Raw genomic sequence first — 17,815 nt, forward strand, 5'->3', positions numbered from 1 at the left:
AAAGGACAACTTAATTATAGATATATCAGAGATAATGGTATAATTATTTCTCAAAATGCATGTTAGGAAAAGAAGAATGATCAAATGGCCATACCACATACAGATGCAGCCTACATGTATACAATATTTTGTATTTTTAGGCAGTATGCAAAATGTATTGTTTGTATGTTATTGCACCAATTATTTATATAAACATGGGGAGAGACTCTTTGGATTTGCAATTAATTTATCCTTTCTCTAATACAGCACCTGTTCCAATAAAATGTCGAAGATTCAAAATAGGTTCCTGGTAAAGAGGGGAGAAGCTGAGATACTCAGTTACTGCGATGATGGGGACAATATAAGGACCTAGATAGATAGAATAGACAAACTTTGTGTTGTGCCTTGTATGCCATGTGTGACTCTGCAATGAAACTGGCAACTGAAGTAAGCTACAGAGGACCAGTTCTGTCTGTTACTTATCAGAGGAAGACTTACATTAAAATGAATTTGTTACATCTTGGATTTTAGTTTAAATTATAGTATACTACTAACTATTTGGGCATGGTGAACCCAATTTTGATTCGTGCCTCCCCCGCCACGACTGGTTTCTGTATTCAAGAAAAATCCAAGCACACTGAATTTAATCATCTAGTTGCATCTGGTAAACTGTAATCCCAGCTAATACACATGGGAATATAATCCTGAAAAGATCTGAACACCTGCAAAGCCCTGTACAATCAATGGCAGTTCTGGGCATTCAGCACCCCTGGAGGATCAAGCCCTCTGTTAGTCCAACAGAGAATTTCTGAAAGATACTAAAGTGCATGAATTTCTGATTTAAAATATGCATGCTCATTGATCACAAATAGGGCAAAAAAATGTCACACAGTTATTACAGAGAAAAGTGAGTTGATTAAAATAGGTGACCTTTAAAAAGCATTTGCAAAAAATGTCTACTGTTTGTTAGAAGATAGCGCCCGAGGGAATTCCAGACTGGGTTCAATTGAATAGTTTAAATAACAAGCTTAGAAAAAAAATGTGGGATTCTATGTTTTTTGTGTGTTTGTTTGTTTGTTTTTAAACAGGAAAATATATTTCTTTGGAGTACTTTCTTAGTCTTTTTTTAACTTGACCTATTAATATGTTCAGATGGTTGGCCTGATGGCTATGCTTTATTCTGTCACACAGGACACCTCATTTGAACCCAGTCTAAGGTTCCTCACTTTATGGGCTGGTGCAGCTTAGATGTGTCATTGGCTTGACACACTTGGCCTCTCAGGGTTAGAGAGAGTGACAGGTAATTGCTACATCAGTGCAGCGTGTGATGGTTAATTCAAAGTGGCACTGGTGATGGTCTTGAAAGCTCACCCATTCTGTAAACTAGATAAAGGGCACCACAGCTTTCTAAAAGAAAGAAGTCATGTTATATAAGAAAATGGTTGTCCCTCAAAATAAAGTGCAAGAATCTTAATGCCAAATCTGCACAGATGTGCAGTGAGTGCTAAATACCAAGATGGAAAAGTTTACCTGGGATGAATGGTAAGGACTGAACACAGAAAAAGCACATAAAGTTAGTTATATACTAGCCTCAGCAAACCTTTGATTTGCAGACATAGATGAGTTGCTATAAGAGAAAAGCAAATCTTTTTTGACATTAACCATCTCATATTTTGGTTAAGTTTAGTTAACTACATCTCCCTCCCCTTACCCAAATTCCTCCACTCCCGCACTTTTTGTACATAGCTACTCTTCAAGATAACACCCAGTTTCAAAGGCAGAAAGGCCAAAATACTGAAAGAAAAACTGTTCTCATGTAAAGTCCTGCCCAATTTTGTAGGCCTAGGAGGTTTGCCTAAGCATTCAACTTCAGGGTGGGAATCTGAAGCAAAGCTGAACTTTTTGAGACATGCATATCATTAGTCAGTACAATGATGAATGTCCAGTTAAAGGCAGAGGGTCTGGTTCTGATCAGAAGAGTAATTCAGAATTAGCTCCAGCGAAGTCAATAGGCTTGCACTGAGGTAACTTCACACTGAATAGGTCCATTATCTTTTCTCAGGCACACATGTTTATCAGACAATGGAGTAAGAAATGCTATTTTTGAAAGAGAGTGCAATGAGTTCTTGTTATATTTACCAAGTTACCAGTAGTTAAAGGTTTAAAATTAGATTTACTGTAACCAACTAGTAAAAGAACTTAATATTTTTATTAGCATTTTAGTTATAAGTGCAATAACCATTAACAAGCAAAACATTCACAGATTCTTTTGAATGGCTATGAAAAGGCTTTTAGCTTTTGCTGGATAATGAGCACCTCAGTTAAATGACTAAAATGCTGCTTTAAATGAAAGCTTGTTGAAAATATAATCTGTGAAATGCTTTGGTCATAAAAATCTTTAACATGCATACTAAATTAAAGAATTATACTTTGGCTATTCAGACCAATGGAAACCCAGTCAAATGTATTAGTCTTATTCTCCCTCCACTCCAGTTGCTACAAATATTCTTAGAACACCACCATTAAATTGTACTTCTTGATACATGCATTCCATTCACCAATATTCTTTTTTGTTTGCTTTATTTTCAAAAATGGGAAAAGTGAATGAAACTTGCGACCAAGATATATTTTAGATCACATCCTGGAACCCAGATATCGAACTAAATACAAAATAGATATATGAAAGACTGTAACGTGCACAAACAGAGTCAATATGTACAAAGATAGAAATGCCAAGTAGATTATTCTTAGCAAATTCACCCTGAAGTCTCCATATAGGCGCTTAACAGAGTTACTCAAACTACCATTTCAAGAATGCCCAGAAGCTTTGCACACTTTAAAATAAATTAATCTGAGAAGGCTGGATATCTCAAGATGTTGAGAGAGGGATACAGAACACAGAGCACTGTTTCAAACTGAGCAAAGACAGGTAGTGATTAAAAAAAAAAAAGGGCTATGGTCCAATGTTTGTACAGTGGCCTTTGTGAAATGAGTCAGTGTTTCAGGCAAGTTTTTGGTGGGAAGCATTCCACCTCACCAATACTACAATTAAGACTGGCACTTGCTGGCAGTCTTGAAAGAATGGCTAAGAAATGAATAATCACAGATTCTCAATGACCTGTCAGTCCAACTGGTGGGTCTTAGGGATCAGGGTCAAAACATATTGGAAGGGCCAGGTCAAAACAGATGAAGGGAGGTGGGGGGAGGGAAAGAGGATTTTGGGCTCCAGAGCTATTATAATGAGTAAATAAATAAAATACTATTTATCAAGAGTCACTTACTATCATATTGTCAATATGTTTGGTGTGTTGGGCAGAGTGGTAACATTATCAGTGATTTAATGAGTTTGTGATCAGTCATAAATCCAGTCTAACACTGAAAACAGAAACCTAGTGCAGGGTTCCCTTTAATTCATTGTTCCTAACAATCTTCTTTAGAGGATCTTCCACTGAGTACATCAACTTTAGATTTGAAGGACTCAGTCTTGTGAGGTTCTGGGCACTTCCTGAAAGGTATTAGACAATCTTCACTCTGAGTGAAGTTAATGTGAACTGAGCGTATCCAGTATATCTGAGGCAGAAACCAGCAGCTTTCACAATCAGGCCCACAAGCAACATGATCAGAGTGTTGGAGAACAGGTGTCCTGTTCCCAATACTGTGTTTTGTTTTATTTTTTTTTTGTAGAGTTCATTTTTCAAGGAGAGGACACTGTGGAAGCCAGTAAATAATTAACAAGGTTTTGAAGAGATCTTAATGAATGTTAGTTAGCATGAGTTAGGTTAACTGTGACCCTGGTGACGTGAGGAAGCAAGATAATGTAAGACAGAGTGAATTGTGTGAAAGTTATTACGACCTTGCAATATGCAGTCTTGCAGTCTTGTTTTTCTAGTGAGATAGCAGAAAAGCTTATGTATAAACAAAATGTAGTTGTTGCTTTTTACTGTCTGTATTATTGTTAGAAATTGTCTGTAAAAGGTATAAAGGCTTGCTGTGATTGTTTACCAGTTGAGAGACCTGTCCAGGACCCTGTGTCCTATGGCACTCTCTCCCTCCATTGTAATTACTGGAGAAATAATAAAGTATTTAATTTTGCTGCACCCAAACAAAAAGCGAGAACTAAGTTTTTCTTCGACAACACTAACAGAGTAATGGTGGGGCACGTAGAATGGTAAGGAAGAGGTGTATATAAAGAAGCAAAGGAGTGGGGGAAAGGATGGATAGGAGGAAATGGGGACAGATAGAGTAGAAAGATATGGGAGATGGAGGAAAGGGAAAGAAAGGGGGGAAAGAGGGGATGCTGTGAGCGGAAGGATGAGAAGGAGCATGGTCAGGATGGGGAATGAGGTGCTATATCGGAGGGAATTTGATAGCCACAGAGAGACAAGAATGAATATCCAGGAAACAAAACATGAAAGTGACATGATTTCAGTTTCAAAGGTTTCAGTGACAGCGGGAGTCTGCTGGACATGTGAAGCCCTGCTGGAGATGGTGTTGCTGCTCCTGTAAGGAGTGCTACGGGGCTGGAGCTTCAAAGCTGCCCTTAGAGCCTCTCTCTCATTAGTCCTGAGCCTTTATGGTCTGTGGGCTCAGAGAAGGGAAGCTGCTGGAACTCGGTGCCACATAGCATCTCCAACATAGTCTTATTTCTCTTTTCTCATGCCCATCTAAAATTATATAGTTACCCTTTTCACTCCCTGGCATGGAATTGTTAACTTTAGCCATTAACAAGAATTTCCTTCCCCCCTCTCCCCCACACACTATCATCACACTTGGATCAGAAGTGTGCCTTGTTGCTCTACAATGGGTATATTTCTGTCTGCCTGTAGATAGAGCTCATTGCTTTTACCTCTGTGTTATTTTAACCACACTGGTCGTCAAGCTTCCTTTAAAGAAGCCCCAGATATGAAAGTGTTAGTATCAGATACTAATTTCAACTGAGATGAGCTAGATAGCAAGCTCTATCTTCTGTCAGGAGTATGAAAGTCAGCTTGAGGCAAAGATTTGAACACTGGCCTCATTCAAAGACCTAGAAAGAACTGAAATAGAGCTGAAACCTATATATAACTCTTAACGTTACTTGCTATGGCCTTATGGTCAAAACAAAGGCCTCAAAGGCAGAAGACCTGGGCTCTATTCCCAGCTCCACCACTGGCTTCTTACATGAGTATATCACACAACAGATGTGTGTCTCAGTTTCCCTATGTACTGTGTTTAATGGGAATAATTATACTCTCCTTCCTCCCTGATATGACATTGAAAGGGTAATGCTTATAAAGTGCTTTGAAATCCTCAGATAGATGGCTGCTCAAAATAATTAGTATTGTCTTTTATTTTTTCATAATGTGAAGAAGATTGTATGGGTGGAATCTGCAGGTGTTTGGAGAAACATCCTTATATATGATCCCAGCAAATTAGAAAGGGCTCTTCACTTAAAAACAGAAGGTGCATCTTGATTTGGTTTGGTTTTTAAATACTCAAATAACTGAAATACAAGGGCATATGGGTTTAGAGAGCCACAGACGTGATGAAACTAAATGTGATGCTTTTCTTTTTATCTACTTCAATGTCTTTGGTGGAAATGCAACAAAACCTATCATGTCAAACACTGTTTATAGTTAGCCCTTGCGAAAAACCAGACAGGAAGTTGTTGCTGTTTGCATGTGAGCACACAAATCAGCAGCTGTGTCAGGAATGCTTAATCTCAAAGCTAGGGAACTTTTCCCTGTAAAGTAATAGGGTGTTTTCTTTTGATTAAATTTTGGATGGATGTTTTGACTCATGTATATTAATACTAATTATGTTGAGGAGCCATTGATTATTCATGAAACACAGTTCAGTGCAGATAGCTAGAGCAGGAGCTCGATTTATCCTAGTAAATCCCCTCCCAGCCCTGGTCAAGATAAAATATCCTCTCTGGGGAGAAGCAGCACATGCCTGAGTAAATATCTCTTCACTACTACAAGGGCTGAGAAATGGGCCAATGTGGCAAACCAAACTAGTTGTCAATGCTTGTACCTACCTCCAAAGGCAACTCCATTTCCAAGAATACAACAGTTACACAGTGACACCAGTCTCAGATACACTGCCTATGGAAATTAGTATTTGCAAGAATGAGACCATATTGACAGCCAATTCAGATTTTCAGGGCTGTCAGTACATTCCCCAAAACCATAGTTCAGTTTCACATATGCTTGGCATTTATGAAAGCAGGATGGAAGAAAGGAAACTTTTCACCAGCTCCAGTCATGAAGAGCTGATGGGATAAGCAGTAAATGTGTAGATAACTGAAATTTTCCTGAACTACTTTTGTTGCAGGGGGTGGGGAGGTTAAGAAAATCTCGCCAAAAGTGTGCCTACATATTTAATGTATGACAAAATGCTATTAATGCTATTGAAAATAATGGTAACTGATAAATTATATATGGATATTTGATGCCTGTTAAAATGATTTCGATGATAGTTACAACACTATTGGCTGAAAAATAAGGAAATGTAATCACACTTAAAAAATATCTAGGATATATTCATATGAAAGTAAGATATTAAATCAATTAACTTTACATTGATCTCACAGGGATTTTTCTCTTTATTATGACAGAATTTTAAATGAACATTTTATGTTCCCTTTTTTCTTCTTTTTATTGCCCTCCCAAGTAACATGCTTAATACAACAGATCTTACTTTGGGTCTCTCACTGGGATACAAAGTTTGGACAGTTTAACCAGCTCCTCACATCTAGCTCCTGACTACATTGACATTAAGTATGGACTGAGCTGAGACCATCAAATTCAACTCACTTTAGACACATTAGGCTGGCAGGCTAACAGCAGTCACTGTAAACATCCCTTACTTTTTCTTAAGAATACATTTAATCTTTTGAGACATCCTCTTTCACCTGTTCTCTGTTCTTTTACAAATAAACATCTTAATAATCAGTTTCTTTCTTTTTTTCAACATGCCATGCTGCTTCCATCACCCTATGAAGGCTTAGTCCCCATCCTTTTAATCAAAACAATGATTCATGTCAGACTACTTTTTCGCTGAAAGCTATAGATTTAATTCTCTGACCACTCACATAAGAAACAGCCCTCCTCCCCAGCCTAGCTGGTAGTCCTGCACTGGAAACTGTTCAAAAACATGTCAGATGCTTAGTATAATATCTCAGACTCCTCAGTGGCATTGCTAAAGTGGGAAGCTGCACACATATTCTCAACTCACATTTGAAATACCCCTTTCTCGTTTAAATACTGTGGAACTTTGAAGCCTTTAGACCATGAGTTTCCACTTGAGCATGAACAAAAACTCTTTAATCAAAATTAAGTTATCTTTGCCTTGCAGACGCCTTTAAATATATTAAGGGCAAAGAAGAAAGAGTGTGTGTTTGCCCCCTTCTCTTCCCCATCCCTTCTTATTTCTAATTATTTTTGCAAGATTCAGAAGACCATCTGATCAGAAATATTTCCAACAGTTCAAATGAATCTGTCTAACAATCTTATTCTCTTAAAACAATAGTTCCATGATGGGACACTTATCTCTAAACTAAGGCTTTTACTAACATAACGAACGGACTGCCTTGCTGCAGTGCAGAATGTCAGTTTACTCAGTTAGAACTTTCAATGCAGAATTTCAGCATGATGCAGTCCCCCCAGATAAAGCAGCACTTACCTTAATTGAAATCCTTTCTCTGATAGAGCTGAGGCATCAGTCAAATCAGCAGTGATTTGGGGGCAATCTAAGTTTTCAATCAACACCCTCCAGGTAGCTGCATACTGTACTGCCTTTTTTCGTTTGTGTTGAACTCCTCACTGTCTAAAAGAGAGAGAGAGAGAGAAGCTGAAATCCTCAGAGGTTCCCAGTGAGTGAGAGAAAGAGTACCAAAGCAATGTTTCTTAACATGAGATTCTCTGCAAACGTGCTCAGGTCTGGAAGATCATGTAACTGCTGTGATAGGCTCCTGTCATGTCCCCGGAGCCGTGGGATGATCATTGACCTGATTAGCACCGAACACTCCCCACACGCAGAGAAAGCATTGAGAGGATTGGTGAGTTGCAAGGGAATTGGGAAAGGCACCAGGGCCACTTGGGAATCTTTTCTCTTTCAGACTAATGGATATGCTGCAGCTGAGGCTGTAATTTGTGAGGAGGTTATGCACAATGTTAACTATCTAAGGACTTAAACAAATGTGCTTTTGCATGCTGTTTCTCAAGGTGCATCATCGTTCAACATAAGGTACATCTGAGTAATTAGAGACTGATGTAGCTGTTTTGTAATATGAGGCTCACTGTATGTAATGTTCTGTAATCTGGAAGATAAAATAGATTCATACACTTGCCTATGACCCTGGAAAACAGAGCTCAGTTCCAGCCTAGAATAAATGAAATGAGTTTGATGGGCTTGTGTTAGCCCCCAGATTTGTCTATGTTAAAAAAAAGCAGGCTAGACATAGTAAATAATCATATCTGACAGCTTAAATAAAACAGATTAAGAATGCTGAATTATCATTTCATTACAGAAGGTCCCCTTCAAAGAAGCAATGTGCAGAATAGTTTAAGAAGCAAACATAATATAAAGCAACCAAACTTTACAGGGCTTGATTTGCCTCCCGCATCACTGTAAATCAGGAAAAAGTCCAATGGACTTTAGTTGGTATTGTTTAAAAACAACCTGGTTTAGAGCGGAAGTGAGGGCAGCTATACAAAATATGAATCTATATATAACAAATGGAATAAAGAGTAGGATGATAGTAATGAATATAAATCAGAAGTGATAAAAAATTTATAAGGGAAACAAAGGGACATGAGGAGAAATCTATGGCTAGCAGAGTAAAGGACACACACACATAAAAAAAGTGTTTAAAGTGTATTAGAAACAAACAAACAAAAATCCTAACAGTGGAATTTGTCTATTACTAGATGGAAATGATAGAATTATCAGTAATAATGCAGAAAAAGCAGAAGTGGTCAATAAATATTTCTGGTTTGCATTTGAGAAAAAAACAGATTATGCAGTCATGTATTATGCAGTTATGATGATAACACTTTTGTCATTCCACTAGTACACCTCTACCCCGATACAACGCTGTCCTTGGGAGCCAAAAAATCTTACTGCATTATAGGTGAAACCGCATTATATCGAACTTGCTTCGATCTGCTGGAGCACGCAGCCTCGCCCCCCCCCCCCCCCCCCCCCCGGAGCACTGCTTCACCACGTTATATCTGAATTTGTGTTATATTGGGTCACATTATATCGGGGTAGAGGTATACCACAGGAGGATACTAAACAGCAGCTACAAAAGTCAGACTAAACAGCAAATCCAAATTCCTTGCATCCAAGAGTTTTAGAAGAACTGGCTGACAAGCTCATGGATCATTAATACTGTTTTTCAATAAGTCTTGGAACACTGAGGATGTTCCAAGAAAGCTAAAAAGTTGTGCCAATATTCAAAAAGGGTAAACAGGATGACCTGGGTAATTATAACCAAGTCAGTCTGACATCAGTTCTGGGAAAGATAATGCAACATCTCACATGGGACTACATTCATAAAGAATTAAAGAAGGGTAATATGATTAATGGCAATCAACATGGGTTTATGGAAATTACATCCTGTCAGACTAACTTGATATCTTTTTTTGATGAGATTACAAATTTGGTTGGTAAAGGTAATAGTGCTGATATAATATACTTAGAGTTCTGTAAGGTATTTGACTTAGTACCCCACAACATTTTGACTAAAAAACTAATCACATTAAATGGATTAAAAGCTGTCTAACTGATAGATCTCAAAATATCATTGTAAATTACACTACACTGTTTAACATTTTTATCAATGACCTGGAAGAGAACATAAAATCATAACCAATAAAGTTTTCAGGTGACACAAGGATTCAGGGAGTGATAACTAATGAAGAGGACAGGTCACTGACACAGAGCAATCTGGATAATACAATTTTTAATGTGGCTAATTGTAACTGTATGTAACTAGGAAAAATGAATGTAGGCTATAGTTACAGGATGGGGAATGCTATCCTGAGAAGTAGTGATTCTGAAAAATATTTTGGTATTGTAGGGGATAATCAGCGGAATATATGGCCAAAAGGGCTAATGCAATCCTTGGATACATAAACAGGGGAATCTTGAGTTGGAGTAGATGGGTTATTTTACCTCTTTATTTGGCACTAGTGTGACTGCTGCTGGAATACTGTGTTCAGTTCTGATGTCCAAAATTCAAGAAGGATGTTGATAAATTTGAGACAGTTCAGAGAAGAGCCACAAAAATGATTAAACAATTAGATGATGGACCTTACAGTGATAGACTTAAAGAGCTTAATCTATTTAGCTGAAGAAAGAGATGGTTATGGGACGACTTGATTACAGTCTATAAATACCTGCATGGGGAATAATATGTAATACTGGGCTCTTTGCATACAAAGGTATAACATGATCTAATGTCTGGAAGTTGAAGCTAGACAAATTCAGACTGGAAATAATGCAAACATTTTTAACAATGAAGGTAATTAGCCATTGGAACAATTTACTGATGGTCATGATGGATTAACCATCATTGGCAATTTTAAAATCAAGATTGGATGGAATTATTTTCTGGAAGTTCTATGGTCTGTGTTATACAGGTGGTCAGAGTAGATGATCCCATTCATCTTCTGGCCTTGGAAATCTATGAATCTGTGAAAATGTATGGTTTTAAATAGGAGGAAAACCAGTGTAAGGAAAATCAGGCCCATTATTGTATTGTTCTTAATACACAAAACTTTACTGGTATATTTAATAACACCAGTTAAACAAAACTAGAATGCTGGACAGAAATTGCACAGATTGTGGCAGTCAGTCACTTTGTTTCAGATATGAGAACTTTGGTGACCACAGTCACCTGCTAAGCGCCTGCTCCTTGGGTGACCTATGTGTCACTAGTCAAATAACAGGATTTCCCCCTGGGTGTTATCTTTGGAAGCACCTGTCACTAAAAAGAGATGAGTTCAAAGAACATCTTCATTGACACTGGCTGCCTGATGAGGGAACACCATATGGAAATAACTCTATGGATAAAGGAGATGATATCATTATCTGGTAAGTACAGGCCTGGAATAGTAATTAATTGTTCTGGAAAAGGGGTGATCAGTGAAGTGGTAAAATTGGAAATGACTAAAATATTTAAGTTAGTCATAATTAAAGAAGACTGTGAGAAACTCCACTGGGACTTATTGTTAAGTTGGACAACTGGGCAGTTTAAATGTCATGAATTCATTGCTGACAAACATAAGGTAATGCACATTATAAGGAATAAATCTGAACCACTCAGACAAATGGCTGAGTTCTAAATCTTTTAGGGAGACAGAGTACAGGTCACAGGACTGGAAGCCAGGAGATTTAGGTTCTATTCTTGCATCTGCCACTAACCTGGTATGCGGACAAGTTACTTCACCTTTCTCTGTCTCATCCTCTGGTTTCTCATCTGTATTAAGAGTAAGTGTAATGTATCCTTCTTTGTACATGACTGAGGTTTATACATGACAAGCACCGAAGAAATGCTAAGTAGTAGTAGTAGTAAACTAACTATAACCACTCAAGAAGAAAGGTCCAATGGCAGCATTGTGAACAGCTCAATAAATTCAGTGCTGTTTTGTTCAAAAGAAGAGACAATGTATTTGGATGTATAAAGAATGGTATGAAAAATAATAGTGAACATTTTCTAATGTCATTATATAAAACCAGTGACATACCTTCACCTGAAATACTGGGTTCATGTCTGGTCACCCATCACAAAAAACAAACAAGCAAAAAAACAAAAATGTAGAAATAGACCCCGGGGACAAAAATGATCAGAAGAAAGGAAAGACTTCCACAGGAGTAGAGAGTATAAATATATAGCATAATAAATGGTATAGATAAAAAAAATGGGTATTCCTTTTTACCCTTCTTTGTACTACAGAAACAACGGGACATTCAATGAAAATTAAAGGCAACAATTATAGAAAGAGAAAAGGAAATACTTTTTTTTTACACAATCCATAATTAATCTTTGGAACTCTTCACCAAAAGATATCATTGAGGCCAAGAATTTAGCAGAACTCAAAAAAAGGATTAGACATTTATATGGCTAGTGAAAATATTTATATTAGCATTACAATATATAAATTATATGAGACCATAACACAAGAACGACCATACTGAGTCAGACCAGTGGTCTATCTAGCCCACTATCCTGTCTTCCAACAGTGCCAGATCCAGCTGCTTCAGGGGCATGAACAGAGAAGGGCAATTATTGAGTAATCATCCCCTGCTGTCCAGTCCCCACTTCTGGCCATCAGAGGCTTAGGAACATTCAGAGCATTGGGTTGCATCACTGACCATCTCAGCTACTAGCCATTGAGGGACCTACTCACCATGAAGTTATTTCATCCTTTTTTGAACCCAGTTATACTTTAGTCCTTCACAACATCCTGTGGTAACAACTTCCACAGTTTAATTGGATTGTGTGAAGTACTTCCTTATATTTGTTTTAAACCTGCTGCCTATAAGTTTCATTGGGTGATTCCTGGTTCTTGTGTTATGTGAAGTTATATACCCTCACGCTTAAGGGTATAAGCCAATTATTAACAGTGAGAAGTTAGGGTGAAAAAATCGCTTTTGGGCAAGTGATTCCATAATTCCAATTGCAAGATTTATTGCACTTTTTTTTCTGAAGCATCTGATATTGGCCACTGTCAGAGGCAGAATGCCAGAGTGGATGGACCACTGGTCTGGCTCAGTATGGTAATTCCCTAATTCCTATTTCAGATACCCCTGATGTTGACTTTTAGTAACAACCATTATTGTCTTGGAAAATAACCTGGCCTGCTACTGTGCTTTAGTACTTTGATTTATTAATAGTAAAGCTTCAAAGCAACCCACTATATCACTGTTCAGGTTACAGAAATCACAGTCAGAGGCTATTAGGTATTCATTTTTCATTAAAAATTACTTTGATTATTATGGCTACAGCATTTCATCAAATAAGTGGTAAATGTTGATGAATATTCTTAAGACAGACATTTGTTTGGATGGGAAGAGCAAATGTGATGTCAGAATAAATACAGCAATGATGGGCTTGGGAGTGTACTGCACTTCCATTTAGGAAACCTATTTTCAATTTGCGGATTTCTTCCTCTGTAGCTAAGAAGCGTGAGGAGTATGATGGAGGGGGTACACTAAACACTTGACAGGATGCTGAAGGACTCACAGATGGACTCCATAGTGGGTATTGTCTAGTCCATCTTGGCTAGAAGGATGGTGACCATATGTCACCTGAAGGAGTGACCCAGGATAAAAGTAAAACAAACAAAACAAAACAGTTTTAGTCTACAAGTTCTTTTCTTCAAGGGTTAGTGTAAATCAGAAAATACAAAGAAAATATCCTTCGGCTTGTGCTTCAAGCCAGTCCTGTAACTCCTGGACGTAGAGCCCTCCCTTTTCAAGGGTATTCTTCTGATTTTATCGTCCAAGCAGGGGCAGCTCCAGGCACCAGCACGCCAAGCACATGCCTGGGGCAGCAAGCCAAGAGGGGCGCTCTGCCTGTCACCACGAGGGCGGCAGGCAGGTTGCCTTCAGCGGCATGCCTGCGGAGGGTCCGCTGGTCCTGCAGCTTTGGCGGACCTCCCGCAGGCGTGCCGCTGAATCCGCGGGATCAGGGACCTCCCACAGGCAAGCCGCTGAAGGCAGCCTGCCTGTCGTGCTTGGGGCAGCAAAATACCTAGAGCCATCCCTGCTTCCAAGCAGCCATTTTTTTAGCCTTTCCCTGTGCACAGAGAGGGCAAAGGTCAGCTGGGACTAACATCTTGTTCACTTGGACCTGCAACCTGCAACACCATCTTAAAGTGAAGTAACCTGAGGGCTTAATAGGAGAAATGGGGGGAAAAAAACCTCCTTGTCTTTCACTTCCCCAGAGTAAAACATAACCATAACAAGCCTATTAATTGTGTTGAAAATACTTCCCAATAAACCGCCCAAGCATTACTGAAGACAAACAATCTTCCTATTCTTGGGAAATTCATCACCCAAACTTTTCCATGATTGTTGGGAGCTGCCAGGCTGGCTACCTATCAGGAACACCTGAAAACTCCTCTTGCTGGTATTTTTGACTCTGGGGGCCAAGTGCCTAATCCTATTCATATTAACATCAACACAAAGCTCCAATTGACTTCAATAGTACAGGATTAAACCCCACAACCTCAGCAAGCATAAAACAGCATAGCTGCATTGACATCAGTGGTGCTACATGTTTTACTCTAGATGAGGATCTGACCCTAGGACTGCGGCAACTTCTTACGAGATAGTACCAAAGATTCTGCTGGACTCCATACATCAGCACCCCTTACGTCTGTGCAAAATGTTCTAGTTTTTGATGTAGCCCATTTTACAGCCTCCTTTTCAAACTGCCTGGACTTCATGATGTACAGCCACCATGGGAAGCTTCTTTTGTATCTAGCAGCACTGTCAGCATGAACATTCAGCACTTTAATTCATCTCCTTGTCCAACAAGCTGTTGAGGTTAAGTTAAAGATGTTACCTAGTTGGAAGGGAGCATCTGGCTTCTAGCCACACGCAGTTGAAACTGCTTGACTCATCCACTTTTCCCTGCTGGTAGCTATAGGAATCTTGTTAACTCCAAAACACACTTGTCCTTATCTGCCTACTGCTCCTGAACACAATCCAGGAACAATCCTCACTAACATCCTTCTTTACCTAGGCCAGGCATCTAAAGATAAGGGTAGTTGTACAAACAATTGCTGCAAGACATATCATATTATTTTATTTCATGAAATGCAGGACGTGAATTGAGCTGGCACACGTTTGCTAAGCAGGGTAATATACTGAACCATACCAGTTCTGTTGCCCTTGCTTTAATTCCCTGGGGGCTGGCCCACAATGTTGGAAACCTCCAAAGGGAAGAGACCAGGCAGGGATTTAAGAAAAGTCCCATGAGCTGCATGGAGAGAACACTTTGCAGATGCTAAAGCATGAAACCTCAGGGTAGAACAGATCTTGAAGTGAAGCTGATGTTGGAAGGCAAATGGTGGCTGCAACACCCAGTGCTCCAGGTTGAGTCAGGTTTTAGAGCACAGTCAATGAGAGGAAACTCAAGAGAAACAGGGAAGCATGTAAGGAATAGGGAGTGAAGGGAAAAGAAGGATGGAGGGACTGGAGCAGCAGGGCTGGAACAATTTCTATAGTTTGGGTGCTGAGAGCCATTGAACCAACTTGTAAACCCTGTATACGATGGAAACCAGTTCAAAAAGTAGAAATGGGGAGAGGAGGACTCAATAACAGAATGAAAGGAGAGAGAGAAGGAGGCATCAGGAGAGGATGGAGGAAAAAATGACTGAGTGGCAGAAGTATCGGGAGGCTGTAAAGAGGAAAAGATGAAAGGAGAAGAGATAAGAATGGGACAGAAAACTATAATAAGAAGGAGATAGCCAAAAAAGTCATCCATGAAGAGAGAAAATGATGAAGATGAAAGTGGGAAACAAAAATGGAAAAAGAAAACCACACACTGTTAAGGGTAGCAAATATTGAGGGGTGCATGGGGAGGAGATTATTTAATTATTCATGTATTTACATTGCTTTTATTGTATTTCCTTGACGGAAAATCAGGAGTAGAAAGGAGAAAAAAAATCTACTTTAATCCCAGGGTTGGTAGATGTAGGAAACCTTTTGGTCAACTGAAGCTGGGAAGGAGTGCTGAGAACCTAAAGGCAGCAAATATTTTCTGTATGGGATGGGGGAAGTGTATTATCAATTTTCTTAGTTCTCCAGGTCAGACATAGGGGGATTGGACAATCAGCAGTGGATACAATGTAAACAAAAATAAAAATGAAGATCTCCCTATTGGGCTAGGGATAAAACCCTTCCCAGCTAATAGCACTTACTCATTATCAGACTAAAGTGGGTTGCTATTGCCTTAGGTTCAATTTTATTTTTGTTATGGGAAACTCATCCATTGTGTATCATAAAAGATTTTTACAGTGCTGGTTCAAACCATCAATTAAATGCCAGATAGTGACAAAACCAATACGAACAATAGGCAATTATTTGACTATGTTACATGCCTGGAGTACTATTTACAGCAGGATATTATAGAAGGCAGCTTTGGTGAAACATAGTATCCTCTCTTCTAGGGAGAGAAAGCCTTATACAGGAACTCAGTGTTAGCCAGTAGAATGTCCCTCTGCAGGACAGGTGGAATTTTGTGTTTTATGAAGATGTGGGGAGAGGAGGGAAATTTCTGTCATGTAACTCATGTAAGAGGGATTTCTTGCTCCCTTACATGAATGTGAAGTCCAAGTTACAATTTACTCCTAGGATTCTCCTAGGCATTTTTATAATTAAAGCCAGCTCTGCTACTTCCTGAGAATAATACATTAAATCAAACACATTTTAAGGGCCACATTTTCAGAGTCATAAACTATCATGCCTGTCCGTTTTTGTTTTTTTTCAGAGGAAAATCTAGGATGTTCAGCATTCTATAGCATGCAAAGAGGGTCACATCTTGGGATGGGAGAGCACCTCTCCCGGACTTAAGGGCAAGAATATTTCAGGTATTGTTTGGTTTGTGTAAAGAGTCAAACCACTATTGGATAACAGATTCAAAACCTCAAGTACTGCAAACTTCCTAACAAATAAATATTGTACAATGGTGCTCCATGTCGGTAGGTATTTTTCATCCTCTAATCTTTTCTCACTTCCAACCCTCAACAATTTTCTTTTGTATCATAAGGTGTCTTTTCTTCTCTCAGACTCATTTTATATAATATAAATATCATTTATTTATTTTTCTTTCCTCTAAAACCCTCAGCAGTCTTTCTTTGACACATTTTTTTATTCTTCTGGTACCATCTTGTTTACCTCTCTAATCTGCTTTCTGTCCAAATCTCTCCTCAACCCTTTTTTTCTTCACCATTCTCCCTTCCTGCCCCCTTAAACACCCCTTAGTCTTCTACTCGAAGGATTCTTTCCCCATCTCTCTCTGTCTTGGATGGAAGCTGTGCAGAGGAGAGGCAGGGGAGAGGAGATCTGTGCTGCACTCATTCCATGGGTATGTAGCACCCCTTTCTGAGGAAGAGGAGGAAGTTTGGCAAGATGCATTCTCACTCCCTTGGCTCCTTTGCAGCACTCCCTCAGCTCGTCTTCAGCAGGACCCAACCAACAGGAACTGGAACATTCGTCTGTTGCTGAAATGGGCTGGACCTTTCTCTGTTAGTCTGACAATGAAGCTCTATGCACCTGTATTTCTGTCTCCCCATTCAACCCATTAAAATTGATTTCTCTCTGAGAGCGACAATAGCTCTCCAGCTAGAAAGAGCAGCTTACTTCTGTATAACACATAAACAGAGGAGACAGTATACCCTATTGTGTTATTTTGTTTTGAATTACAGGAGACAAGGCAGATGAACTGATGGGTTGATGGGAACATTGGCCACAAGCTGAGCTGTCCATTAGCTTCTATACATCCTCTTAAAGGTTTGCAGTGGCTGGCCAGTATCTAGTTCACTTCCAGCTGTCAGAATACTCACACTGTAACACTGGAGGGTGATGCAGGAAAAGGAGATAAGGCAGAGATCTCCTTCTAAGCGGCCTGAATAGTGCAGAATTTTCAGAGCCTTTAAGGAGACACAATCCAGATGATTACAATGTGATGGCCTCTGTGAGTCCCCATACAAGCCATTACTTCTACAATGGCTACACTCTCTCCAAGAATTTAATTGGCTGTGGGACTCATCTTGAATTTTACGGCCCCCTTATGGTATCCTCTGATGCCAAGGAACCATGAAGTTATCAATCTGGG

At 39.2% G+C, this 17,815-nt stretch overlaps 1 protein-coding gene across 1 annotated transcript in view; it reads right to left on the minus strand.

Moving 5' to 3' along the window:
• The window catches only part of CDH12 (cadherin 12), a 693,631-nt gene that overhangs the window by 324,683 nt on the left and 351,133 nt on the right, over positions 1-17,815 (minus strand). Inside the window, exon 3 of the mRNA XM_039525377.1 lies at positions 7,645-7,788. The gene's annotated coding sequence lies outside the window, so the exon portion shown is untranslated. The remainder of the gene's footprint in view (positions 1-7,644; positions 7,789-17,815) is intronic.

This window comes from Mauremys reevesii, linkage group 2 (genome assembly GCF_016161935.1).
Source record: "Mauremys reevesii isolate NIE-2019 linkage group 2, ASM1616193v1, whole genome shotgun sequence".
Classification (NCBI taxonomy): Eukaryota; Metazoa; Chordata; order Testudines; family Geoemydidae; genus Mauremys; species Mauremys reevesii.